This window comes from Vulpes vulpes, chromosome 11 (genome assembly GCF_048418805.1).
Source record: "Vulpes vulpes isolate BD-2025 chromosome 11, VulVul3, whole genome shotgun sequence".
NCBI classification, from domain to species: domain Eukaryota; kingdom Metazoa; phylum Chordata; class Mammalia; order Carnivora; family Canidae; genus Vulpes; species Vulpes vulpes.
In genome coordinates this window covers 22,755,669-22,770,000 of record NC_132790.1, presented here as the reverse complement: position 1 = coordinate 22,770,000, position 14,332 = coordinate 22,755,669, and positions in this window count along the sequence as shown.

Sequence of the window (14,332 nt, the reverse complement as noted above, 5' to 3'; positions counted from 1 at the left end):
TTGAGTCACAAATCTTACTACATCCATATGTTAATTTAAAAGTTTGTCCATTCTTTTTGTATTCTGTGTAACCTATCAGGGCTTTCCATAAATAAAACTATATGTCTTTTGTATTTATTATGTGCATGTGTGTGTCTGTGCATGAGTGTGTTTGTTATTTTCCTTTGCCTTACTGCATTGGTTGGATCCTTCTTTGCGTTATAGATAAAATTGGTTTTATAAAACTCCTTAGAAAGTGCTTCTTCTTTTCCTGCACTCTTAGAGTTTGTATGAAGTTGGAGCCTATGGGTTAGAAGCCAGTTGTTCTCTCAGTTTTTTTTTTTCTCTTCTCTTTCTTTTCCCCCCCTCCTTTCCTTCCTGTTTTGTTTCTACTTCTTTGTTTTTGTATTGGTTTATGAGTGTGAATATAATGTATTACATGGGATGATTGAGCCTTTCTTTTTCTTTTATTACTGTTCTAAGTTGTGCTTTCCAGATGTTTTACATTTCACATAAATTTTCAGAAAATTGTCATGAAGTTTTTAAAAGTTATTTTCTTTTACCTCTTTAAAAGTGTGGGTTCAGTAGTGTTGTTATATATTCATTCCTGACATTGATTATTTTCATTTTTCCTCAATTATAACTGATCACTCTTGCCAGTCAATTTTATTAGTCTTTTGGATTAATTTTTTCCTTTGTCTTATTTATTGTCTTATGGCATTTATTTATTTATTTATTTATGCATGTATGTATGTATAATTAACGTAGAGTGTTATATTACTTTCAGGTGTATAATATGGCGATTCAATGATTCTGTTAATACTTAGTTCTCATCAACATAACTATACTCTTGATTCCCTTCATCTTTTCGCCCATCCCCCCACTCATCTCACCTCTGGAAACCACCAGTTTGTTCTCTGTATTTCAGTGTCTGTTTTTTTGTGTATCTCTGTTTTTCTTTTTCATTTGTTTTCCTTCTTAAATTCTATATCTGAGTGAAATCATGTTGTATTTGTCTTTCTCTGACTTATTTCACTTAGCATTGTACTTTCTATGTCTATGTTGTTGCTAATGGCAAGATCTCTTTCTATTTATGACTAATATTTTGTGTGATGACTTATAAAATGAAATTTTGCACTAATGTTTATTATTTCATTATTACACTTAATTTTTTTCTATTTTCTAAATTTTGGAGATGAATACTTAAATAATGTGTCTTCAGCCTTCCATTTATTTCCTATCATATATAGTTTAGTCCAGAAACTTCTTCCTAAGCCCAGTTTTAGCTGGATCTCCAAATGTTTGATTTGCTGAAGAAGAAATGGCAAGAGAAGGAAATATATAATAGTATTACAACAGGAAGGAAACATACAAAGTGATGAGACTACATTTGTGGAGGATGAAAATGGGGAAAGGCATAATAAAACCTACTAGGGGGTAACCAGAAGCATACTTGCATATACATAATTAATATTACAATTCTACTAATATATCATTTCTCTATCTTCCATTTTTAGTTCAATTCCTTTGCTACTTTTGGGGAAATTTAACAAAGGAAAAAACAACAATATTGCTTATAGTAAGCTCTTGCCATAATCCTCTTAAACCCGATGAGTTACACATCACTTTAAGATGTAAATTTTCCTAAAAGATATTTTTTCTAAAATATCTTTCTTTAGTGAAACATTTCATACTCTCCTCCCAATTTTGACCTACCCTTTATACATCTTATATCTTAGAGGGTTTTGTGAGAGGAGAAGAGGGAGGATATTTGGAAATGATACTGTTAGGAGAGAGGAGAAAGCACTAAACTTTGCTTCAATTCTGTCTTCTCCGTGGAGCTCTTGTAATCTTATGTTAGTTATCTACCTTTGACGATTTAAGGATCTGAACTCATACTAGAAATCTTAGAATCTATTTCAAGTCTAGAAATAGTAGATGATAATAACGGAAGTAACTCCTACATATAAACCAAGACAAATAAAGGAAAACTTATCAGATGACATTCAGGGAGTGAAAGTATTATGAGGTAGTCCAAATTTACACTGGAAGGACAACAGTAAGATTTCATAAAGATTGTCTTAAATCAGGAGTCTAAAGGAAGAATGTTTCTCTCCAGAACCCAATGGAGTTTCCTTAAGAGGGAATCTAAGAAAGCTTCTCAATTCAGTTAATCATTCTTTTTTTTTTCAGTTTCTCCACTTTACCTTTTCCTAACAAAAATATTATTTTATAATCTCATTTATAACCTTCTTCCTTTTGCCCCCATCATATACCTCCCTTACTGCAGCTCTACTGACCACATACAAGGTCTTGGTGTCTTAGGCTCTGTCATATTTCATTGCTTTCATAGTGCCATGCTCTGGCCCTGGACAACTCTTTCCATCTTTATTTGTTTCATATTATTTTTAGTCCAAGTAGTCATTTCCTTTAAGGATTTTTTGAATCTCCACTATGATTTAGATATCTTCTTCAGTGTCTATATATTTCTGTAATACTAGTTTTTTAAGACTATTTTTTTCATTTATTTAAGAGAGAGAGAGAGAGAGCAAGGGAGAGGCAGAGAGAAAGAGGGAGAGAATCTCCAGCAGACTCTGCACTGAGCACAGAGCCCCTTGTGGATCCCAGTCTCACAACCCTAAGATCATGACCTGAGCTGAAAGCAAGATTTGAATGCCATCATTTGTCTTGGGCATGAAATATAAGAAGGGTGCTATAAAAAGTTCACCAGTCAGTTAAATAACATTTTATGCAATATTTAGAGAAATCAAAATTAATGCAAAAATCCATGATGAACAGAACATCAAAATTCTGAAAAAAACACTACAGCAGTGCCAAGCCACAGTGGTCTGTGCCAAAATGCAAAATATGCATCCCCATGTACATATTTGAATATATTTTTCAATACTTAATCTTTTCAAACATTAAAATACTTAAAACTTGAAAAGTAATTGTGTTAAACATCACATCATTATTTTAAATTTAAATATTTTATTTACATCATAATAGAATTTATTAATAATTTTATTTCATCTACAGTCCATTAAAATTGTTTAGAATCCTCACTTAGGCAGGTGAAAACTTCCAGCAGGACAGTTTTCTCATTTCGAAATGAGAAGTACATATTCAAAGTATTAGAGATAAATTTGCTTCCATAAAAACTACTAGGCACATTTTTCCTTTTGCCTTAGGCTCTAATATGGTTTGGCATAGCTCTGGGGTTTATTTAAAATTTTGGCATTTTATTAATTATGGATTAAAAATAATTTAGATTTTAAGAATATTGTGCTAAAATTTTCTAATCACCATTACAGAATTTTTTATGTCTGCCCTAAATTTTGCCCTCTCCTGAAGGTAGTGTTGTCCCTCAGAAGTTCCTGGTCTTGATATGTATCTCTGCATCTCAAAAGAATGAGGCCAGGGAAATTTTCATGATTCTCAGTTTCAGGGTAAGTTTGAATACTCATGTTTATTTTAGACTTCTAGAGAGCATCTGTAGGATATTTTCCCCTCACTCACCATTTCCAATACCCTTCCCACGGCTCCCCTGAGTTTAGAGAGGAAAGAAAGAGATAGTTCTCCTTCTTTCTTTTTCACATTTCTACTCCAGTTTTCCCCACTTCTCTGTCTCCTTGTTTCTTCTTCTGCTCTTCTCTTTGATTCCTTACCTGCTAATCATGGGAGGAAGATGTTACTTTGTCCTCGCAGCGTCCTATCAGAAGAGAAGTGAGAACTCCTGAGCTCTTTCTGAGATACTTGGTCGGGGAGAATTTCAACCTTTTCTGGTAGGAACCAAGTATCCAGGTGACTGAGTTACAAAGAGCAGGATCCGTGGCTCCAGTGCGGCCTCCTAACCCATCACTAAGAAAAATGTATAATTTCCTCAGGCATCCAGTGTGCTTGAGGAAACCCTCACTAAGGAACATTCTTGCTTGGACATTAGCCAAATCTTTCCAGCTGTGGATGAAGTGGACTGCAAGGCAAAGGGAAGGGAAGTAGTGTAACTGAGTGTAACAAGGCCAGCACAGGGCCAGATTTGGTATGTGCATCATCTAAAATTCTTAATTAATTAATTAATTAACTAACTAACTAATTTATTTATTACTGGAGTTCAATTTGCCAACATATAGCATATCACTCAGTGCTCATCCCATCGAGTGCCCCTCTCGTGCCCATCACCCAGCCACCCCATCCCCCCACCCACCTCCCCTTCCACCACCCATTGTTCGTTTCCCAGAGTTTGGAGTCTCTCATGTTCTGTCTCCCTCTCTGATATTTCCCACTCATTTTCTCTCCTTTCCCCTTTATTCCCTTTCACTATTTTTTATATTCTCCAAATGAATGAGACCATATAATGTTTGTCCTTCTATGATTGACTTATTTCACTCAGCATAATACCCTCCAGTTCTATCAACATTCTTAATTTTTGTCTCATTCCTGTATTAAAAGAAAGACTCAGTACCATAAACAGAAGGAAGAAAGCACTTAGTATATATTATTTTTCATGAATTAAGGAAGGAAAAAGGATCAAAGGCAAAAATAAAGCATGAAAGTGAGTCTCCAAAAAGTAGAATTTTTTGGCATTTGCTGAAATTATTTGCTGAACTACTATTATTGTATTTTTTTATTTTTTGAACAGCCACCATATGCTATATTTTATGGCTTAATACTTCCACTTGTCATTGTTTTAATTAACAAATTGATTTTTAAAAAATTATGTTGAATATTTACTATGAGCTATCTTGTTCTGATGGTGAGGTTTAATAATGAGGTAAACAGATACCCTAAATGTACTTAAATGTACCTTATGCTTGGGCCTAAAGGGTAAACAGGGAATAAATGAGAGAGTGGAGGATGAGATGTGGTTCAAGCGGAAGCTGTGCATGTTCAAGACCCGAGGATGAAAGAATCTGAAGGAAGGCTTGCAGCTGGAGCCTAGGAAAGCATGGCTTTCAGCTTTATTCTGAAACAATAAAGAACAGTAGGATTTAATTATGAAGGGACATGAACACATCCCCAAGTAAAAATTATCATTATTGTTCTTTGGATAACAAATGAGAATTCAGAGGACTAAGCATGGGATATCTCTATCACTGTTTTGTCATAGTGCAAATTGAAGCTCAGATTACTATTAATATTTTCCAGGTTGTTGAAGAAATGCCTGACACATATTATTGTATATGTTTAGGGCATATAGCATGATGGTGTGACTTACATACTTTGTAAAATGATTATAATGGCTTTTGCTATTACAGCTAATATAGCTGTAATTAAAAGAAAAAATATTCTCCTTGTGATGAGAACTCTTAGGATTTACTCTTTCAGAATTTTCTTAAATATCACGCAATAGTGTTAGCTATAGTTATCATGCTGTATAGGGCATCCCTAGTATTTACCTATCTTATAACTGGAGGTTTGTGCTTTTGACCACCTTTCCCCAATTCTTCCTCCCCATACTCCATACTACTTATGGTAACCATAAATCTGACCTTTTGTGCTAGAAGAGAGAGAGAGAAAGCAAAATTTCATGATTCTTATATATATAAAAATATTTATATTTATTTATATATATAAAATATATATTTTTATATATACTTATTTATATATATAATGCTTTAAAACATAAAAATATATATTTAATCAATGGTAAGAAACACATTAGTTTATTAATATGTTTTAGGTAAATAAAAATCATACAATAGTTATATATGTTGATTATGAAATGCAATCTTAATCCACACAGTTTAAATGTAAAAACAAATTCAGGTTAACATATTAGAAATAAGGATACTATTCTCTGATTATAAACGAAGAAATGGACATTTGTCTAAATCAATAATAATTGCTTTGACATTGGTAAAATAGAACATGTTTATCTGAGTATAGTCATCTTTACCCTCACTGTACATTAGCATTTTCTGGGAAGCTGGGACTTTTGTTTTGGATTTCAGTTCTATTTGGTTTTGCTGTAGAGTGAGGATAGAGATTTACTCTTGAATTTAACACACCTAGGATGGAATTCTAGGGACATCCCATCCTGATTTTTCCAATAGCTATTTGCAGTTCTTGGAGAACTTGATTTACCTCTCTGGATCTTACCTTCTTAAAGTGAAGGTAGGGCATAGTAATTGCATTTACTGAGCACCAAAGTGATTTAATTATCTGATTCCCATAACTGCCTGCAAGTAAACAGCAATATCTCCACTTCATATGTGAAGAAATGAAGAATCAAAAAATTAAGATCCTGTCAAATTTTATATAGATAGTATCAGAGGTAAAATTTGAACACAGCTATGTCTAAAGATACTAAAATTTTTGCACAGGGTGAAAATTTAATGGTAAGGTTATATTTTAAGTAAACCTTTTATTGAAGTGTAATATACATTGCAGTGCACCACTTATAATTGTGCAGCGAAGATTTGTGCATTTGAACATAACGGTGTCACCACTAGCCAGTTACAGAAATAGAAAATTATAGCACCCCAGAAAGGACCTTCCTAGATCTTTCAGGTCTTTTTTCTTTCCTCAGAGGCAACTACTATCCTGACTTCGATCAAAATAGATAAATTTTGGGCAGCCCGGGTGGCTCAGTGGTTTAGCGCTGCCTTCAGTCCAGGGCATGATCCTGGAGACCCAGGATAGAGTCCCACGTCAGGGTCCCTGCATGGAGCCTGCTTCTTTCTCTGCCTCTCTCTCTCTCTCTCTCTCTCTCTCTCTCTCGGTGTGTGTGTGTGTGTGTGTGTGTGTGTCTCATTAATAGATAGATAAAATCTTTAAAAAAATAAAATGGTTGAAGAAAATAGATAAATTTTGCCTGTTTCTGGCTGTAAGTGAATAGATTAGTGCTATATTTAAATGTAATCTTTTATATCTGGATTTTAAATGTTTTATTGTTATTTTTTGTTTCACATTATGTTTGTGGAATTTATCCACACAGTTATGTCTAATTATAGTTCTTTCATGTTCATTGCATGTTCCACCTTGTGGCCTCACTTCACCTCAATTCATTCATTCATTGGCTGTTACTGGGTATTTGTTGGGATTTCCCTGGTTTTGTTTTATATTGCCAATAATTATGCTATGAGCATCATTCTCCTTGGCATTCAGGAAACATATGCATGCACTGCCCATGGTTGCAAGCCTGAGAGGGAAATTGTTGGGCTAAGTGCTAGTAGACATGACTAGGGGGTTTTCATTTTAGCCATTAGCACCCGCATCAGCCGGGCAAAGTAGGTGAACTTAATTCACATTTTTCTCTATAGGTTGGGTTGCTTAGTGTTTTTGTTTGTCTTTCTGGTGGATGTTTACTGGTACCTCACTAAGGTTTTAATTTGCATTTTCTTTGTGGCTAATCAAGTAGACCATCTGGTATATTTTGTCTTGTTTGGATATCTCCTTTTAGGAAATGCCCTTCCAAGTTTGTGTTTTTGTGAAGACGAGTTTAATTTTCTATAGGAAATACTTGCGAACAATACAAATGGCACAATTAGAATGGTGAGAAAGCAAAGAGATAGGTGCTATTTGTAACTTATTCCCACAACAGAAAGCTCCTGGTTCTGTGGTTGCTGACCAAAGCCTGGCCTTCCCAAATATTTTGCCTATTTTCTACCCAGTGATGTTCTTTTACCTCCTCATTACCATTCATGCTTTCATTTCCATATGGCTCTCCAGAGATCAAGCAGCAGTTAGTGGAGTAAGCATTCTTATGCCATCACCACGAAATCACCTTTAGTACATATCAGATGACTATGTTTGCTTTGAGGTTTTCTATAGTGTCATATTGTCCATTTTCCCCTCCTTGCGCTGATACTTCACTGTCTATAACATGCTTCGATGTCCAGTATAGTATTTATCTTTGTTTTCTTCTGCAACAGTGCCTTGGCATTCTAGATCCTTCACCTTTCCATGTAAATATTAGCATAATTTCCACAGGAAAGCCTCCTAGGAGTTGATTGGGATCAAATAAGATCTCTTGGCTCATTTTGGAAGACTAAACCATGGAACCTTGTAATTCATGAACATGATAAATGCCTGTATTTGGATATTGTCTTTAATTTCTTAATATCTCCAGCTGATGTTTAATCATTTTCCTATTGATACCTTTCACAAAGTTTTTTGATGTATTCCAAGTTGTGTGACTTTTTTATAAGACTATTTATTTATTTATTCATGGGAAACAGAGAGAGAGAGAGGCAGAGATACAGGCAGAGGAAGAGAAGCAGGTTCCATGCAGGGAGCCCGATGTGGGACTGGATCCTGGTTCTCCATGATCACACCCTGGGTTGAAGGCAGAGCTAAACCGCTGAGCCACTTGGGCTGCCAAGTTGTGTGATTTCTGATGGTATTTTATTATATATCGTGCGAGCACTTTACTTTTTTTTATTTATTTTATTTTTTAAAAGATTTTATTTATTTATTCATAGAGACAGACAGAGAGAGAGAGACAGGCAGAGACACAGGCAGAGGGAGAAGCGGCTCCATGCGGGGCGACCGACGTGGGACTCGATTCCGGGTCTCCACGATCACACCCCAGGGTGCAGGCGGCGCCAAACCGCTGCACCACCGGGGCTGCCTGCACTTTACTTTTTAATTAATAGTTGTTGATATATAGAAATACCATCTATATTTTATTTTATTTTATTTAAAAATTTTTTTTTTTAATTTTTATTTATTTATGATAGTCACAGAGAGATAGAGAGAGGCAGAGACACAGGCAGAGGGAGAAGCAGGCTCCATGCACCGGGAGCCCGACGTGGGACTCGATCCCGGGTCTCCAGGATCGCGCCCTGGGCCAAAGGCAGGCGCCAAACCGCTACGCCACCCAGGGATCCCACCATCTATATTTTAATAATGTCTTGTATCCAGTTATCTTGTTTAATAATACTAATCACTAATAATCACTTACTATGTCAGTTATTTTATCTAATACTGTGCTTGTTTGTTGTTTCTGATTATGTGAATGCACAATCATGTCATCTGCAAATAATTTGTTTTGTTTTGATTCCTTCACTGTGTTACAGTCTTTTACTTTACTTGCCTTATTGTACTTGTTAACATCTGTCTCTTTACTAAGTCAAGTAAAATAGTGATGGTAGTTATCATCATCCTGTGCCCAAATTCAGAGAGAATATTTTCAGTATTTTCACAATAATTATGACTTTTGATGAGGAAATTTCTGTCCAGTTTACTAAGTTATCATGAATTTCTATTGGAATTAATTCATCGTTTGTTTTTTTTAAAAGATTTTATTTATTTGTTCATGAGAGACAGAGAGAGAGAGTGAAGCAGAGGGAGAAGCAGGCTCCACTCAGGGACCGCAATGTGGGATTCGATCCCGGGACTCTAGGATCACACCCGGGACCAAAGGCAGGTGCTAAACCACTGAGCCACCCAGGCATTCCCTGGAATTCATTTTTTTTTACAAATTTATTATGGAATCACATAGTTGTTTTCTCTCTATTCTGTTAATGGGATATATATATATATATATATATATATATACATATATATATACATATATATATATTAAATGATTGTTCTGTATTCTTGCTAGGTTATTTTTAATAATATTTTATTTGGCATTTTTGTCTCTATGTTAAGCAGAGATTTGATTTGATTTTTTCTTGTTTTATAATATCCTTTCAAGGTTTTTGGCCTCACAAAATAAGTTAGGAAATGTTCTTTCTTCTCCCCCTACAGGGCCATCACTTCAATCTCTGCCTTTGTGTTCACATGTTCTCCATGTGTGCATGTCTCCATGTTCAAATTTCTTTTTTGATATAAATTTACTAGTCACATTGGGTTGGGACACACTAAAATGACCTCATTTGAACTGGGGTACCTTTGTAGAAACCCTATCTGCAAATAAAGCCATATTCTGAGGTACTCCAACATTATCAACATATTCCACTCAATATGGAATGGTTTTGAAATGGAAGGTACCAGAGGGAGGCACTGAGAAATGATGTTGGAGCCATTCTGGTAAAAACACAAAAGAAAGCAGAGCACTGAGATAGATATGCAGGGACAGAAGGACACAAATGTGAGAAGCATGTATACCAACTACCATGAGCAGGGCTTCTCCACAGAGCAGCTACATGGCTTGCAGTATCATAATATATGGTGTTGTAATGACAAATACATCAAATCCAACCACAAAGAAGACCACCAGAGACCATAGATATGGTCTGGTGTCAGCATTTGCCAGTTTTAGTACAGCCATATGCTCACAGTATGTCTTTGGGGTGATCTGTTTGAGGCAGAAGGGCAACCAGGAGATCATGAAGAAAAGAGGGCTCACACACAGCATGCTTTGTGCTATCACAGTTTTCCCCCAGCTGTGCTGCCAGTTATTGGAAGAAAATGAACACAGTGGAGTAGAAAGGAGATTGGTACATCTAGTACCCAAATATACATGGCCACCCCTGAGTGACAGATGACAAAGTATGGAAGAAGCCAACCAGCATTGTAGAGGCAGTTATCGTGGTTCATTTTATGGGCTTGCAACCAGTAGAATGGACAACTTCGTAGGTGAGGTAGAAGTAAGAAGCCCTCTACCACGCAAGCTAGCAGGGCTAGGATGAAATACATGGCTCATAGAAGTAGTCAGAGCTGGCCACATTGGAGAAGTGAGCTATTTTTCACAACAGCCACAGCATAGCTGATATAGAGCAGGACCCAGATCCAGAATTGTGACTCCTCATGCCTTGGAAAGACACAGGAAGTGGGTGGGAGGCAGTCCCTGGTGGTGGCAGCTGAGGATCACTGCTGTTGGGGAAAGGACCTACCTTCTGAAGGGTTTACCAAGTCATAAGCCTGTGCTGTTTTTGAGAAGGCTGGGAACTATGAGAGCTGAGTGATCGGAAGTTTGCCTTCACAAGAACCCACTTATCATATGTTATAAATATACTTTTTCTCCTAAAGTACATTAAAAAAATGGGTTATATCCAGTTATGCCTGATGGCAGTGTTTATCCATCACAGGCCCAGATTTATAGAATGAAGAACGAACATTTCAAACATTAAATCTCTAAATGGAAATGAGTCACAGTAAAGGCTGTGTTGATCCTTATCCTTTTCTACTCATAAAAGTCAATTGCATCTAAAGGAAGAAATCACTTTTTCATAATGCCTATGGGGATATCTGAACACTCTGTTCTTTCACAGAGATTTAGATAAGGTAAATTTGAAAAATCAAGGCAATAAGTAGAAGGAGGGAGGGTGTGATGTTGTGATTTAGAATCAGAAATATATATTTAGTCATTGTCCTCTTTTCTGTCACAGAGCTCCTAAAACTCTTGGAATATCCTAAGTGATAAGAACCATTAAAATGTCATTTGTTATGTTAATGGGGTAATTTTTTGTATGCTACCCAAGTATGGTGGCTGATTGTCAGGGGAACCAACCTTGTGATAAGAGAGTTAGAACTTTTTTAGTTCAACCCAGATACCTAGCGAAGGGAAAGTGAGGTTGGAGGTTGAATCAACTTCCAGGTGGCCAATGATTTGATTAATTAATGCATGGGTATATAATGGAGCCTCCATAAAATCCCAAGAAGACAAAGTTTCTAGAGATTCTGGGTTAGTGATCATGGAGACCCGGGGGCCTATCCCAATGGAGAGGGCAGAAAAGCTCCATGCCCTTTTCTAATCCCTTGCCCAAGGCATTTCTTCCTTCTGACTGTTCCTGAGTTATATCCTTATAATAAACTGGTAGCTAGTAAGTAAAATGTTTGCCTGTGTTCTGAGTTTTCTTTGCAAATTAAACTCTTTGAACACAAAAGTGGGTCATGGGAAGCTCTGATTTATAGCCAGTATATTAGAAGCATACATAGGGAACAATATTGTTCCTGTGATTATTATCAGAGCACTCCTCTTCTGTAGGACTGAACCCTTAAGTTGTGGAATCTCATGCTATCTCTTGAATTGTGCGGTACCCTGTGGTGTCCTGAGATTTGTTTGTTGGTATGGTGTACCCCAATACACAATGAGAGTTTGGTCTCTGAATACCATTGTAGAGGGAGAGGGAGAAACAGAGTAAGACACACAGAAAGTGAGAGACCTAACTTCACAGTCTTGCCCATTCTTCTCCTGTTACCTGGTAGACTGGGGAGACCTCTGGTCCCTGAGGCCTCTGCCTAGCCTATCCTCAGGACTAGGCAGGGGTGAGAATAGGGGGAAGTCCTAGTGTTATTGCAAGAAAAGAATTCAAAGACTGACCAGTCACAGTGGCTGAGTGGTTAAGTGAAGAGTTTATAAAAGAGCACACTCTGGAGTTGTGGGATGGGAAACTCAAGGGACAGCTGTGCAACTCAGGGTTTTGGTTTCTGTATTTTATTGACAGTTGGTAACTAGATAGTGGAATATTTACTTCATGAGAAGATTGTTTTATGGGAGCAATGCTTAGTGCCTTTTTCCCTTACTTTGGTCAGGGTCTCTGGCCTTCTTTGTCTTGGGCCTGTCTGGTTTGATCTGGCCTTTTGTGAGGTTTCTAATAGCTGGCCATGATTCACCTTTGCTATTCTCCACATACCCTGTTAAAATGCAACTACTCCAGAACTGAGCACAGACAGCATGGCTCACTCAATTCTGAGTACTACTTAAAATCCAGGAGAAGCTGACCTGATTTGTTAAATGTTTCTTGACCTCTCCTAGTCAGTAGGTCACCTAGAGCCGTGTGCTCTCTCAGAGAAGAGACACACTGTGATGACTCTGACCAACTCACAAATGGGAAGTCCAGTCCCAACTCAAAGCACTCCCTTGACAGATTTTGGAGATGAATACAGACATGATGGAGTCAGTTACAGAATTTATGTCCTGGACCTAATGCCTTCTGGTTCTTCAGGTTGTAATGAAGGCAATAATCTGTTTTCACTGATTCAGAATATTTGAGGATACTTCTAATCATGACAGAGCTGTATGGCTTGCAGCTCTTAGCTGCAAAACTAAGTAATTAGTTTTCATATTAGAGCTGGAATTATAGCTGTCCAGTGTCCTTCTTTTGGTCATTTGATACCAACTAAGTTCTCTGCCAGTCTCTCTTGTTCACTATGCTTTCCCATACTCTTAGAGAATGTTTGGTGCAACATAAACGTTCAATAGATAATTCTTGGATAGAAACTTAAAATGTTCCAAATATTTGATATTTGTTAATAAAAAGAAGTGGATGAGGGAGAAATTGTTATTTATATATCAAATTTACCTTCTTTGACAACAATATACTTCGAAGTTTCCATGAAATAATCAAAGGAGGCTTTAGGACTAAAAAGTCTGGTATCCCACTTGGCATCCCACAATACCTGCACATGCCATCTTGTGGTCAGCAATGGAATTGTTGTGACAATGGTACCAGGCAACTGTAACCATTTAGTATTCTTTCATGGAAGTAGGTTTTGTTTTGTTTTTGTTTTTGTTTTGTTTTGTTTTTCTAGTGAGCTAGGGTTGAGTATTGGATAGTGAACACCTGTGCTATGCTTTTATGGAAGTTATATTCAAGTTAGAGGAACAGATGGTGAATAAGTACTTCAATAATTACATATAGTGTTAAAAGAGGGAGGAAATGAAATATTTGCATTGTGAAAAATTACAGGAGCAAGAACTAGATGAGATAAGGAAGTTAAGAAACATCTCACTGTAAAGGAGGGTACTAGTTGAAACCTAAAGGATGTCAAGAGGAATATAGTATGTTCTAGAAAATAACAACTGAGGGAAGTAGGAAGATGTAGAGCAAAGCTGTAGGCAGATAAGAAGTGGATATATTTGGAAGAAGGCCAGAAGGGCTGTAGCCAAGGAAAAAGGTAACAATTGGTATGGTAACAATACCTCAGTGAGTGTGTTGAAAACATAGACTAGACTACACAGCAATAACAGGAAACGACCTACTTCTCATATATGCAACAGCACAGCTGAATCTGAAAACCTGTATACTGAGTGGAAGACACCAGACTCAAAGAGTGTACTACTTATTCTGTCATCTATAAAAGTGCTAGTGAGAGAAAAATTAATCTATAGTGAAAGACATCAGATCAGGGTTTGCCTGGTTGGGGTGCAGAGGGGGGTTTGACTCCAGAGAAGCAAGAAAACGTTCATGAAGTGATGGCAATGTTCTAGGTATTAATAGGGCTGCTGTATGCATCAGAACTCTTCAAAGTAAAGTGAGTGTTAAACTATTTATATTTTATTGTCACAGTTATGCAGCAACCAAAATGATTTGAAAAAGAAAAAGCCTCACAATCGGTAATGGATTTGCAGATGTCACAATCATTACTGGTTTGCTGATAACAGGGTCATGGTCCCTTTACATCTCTAATATTTGGGAATCATGAAAATGCTCCTTCAGAATACCCATTCATTTCT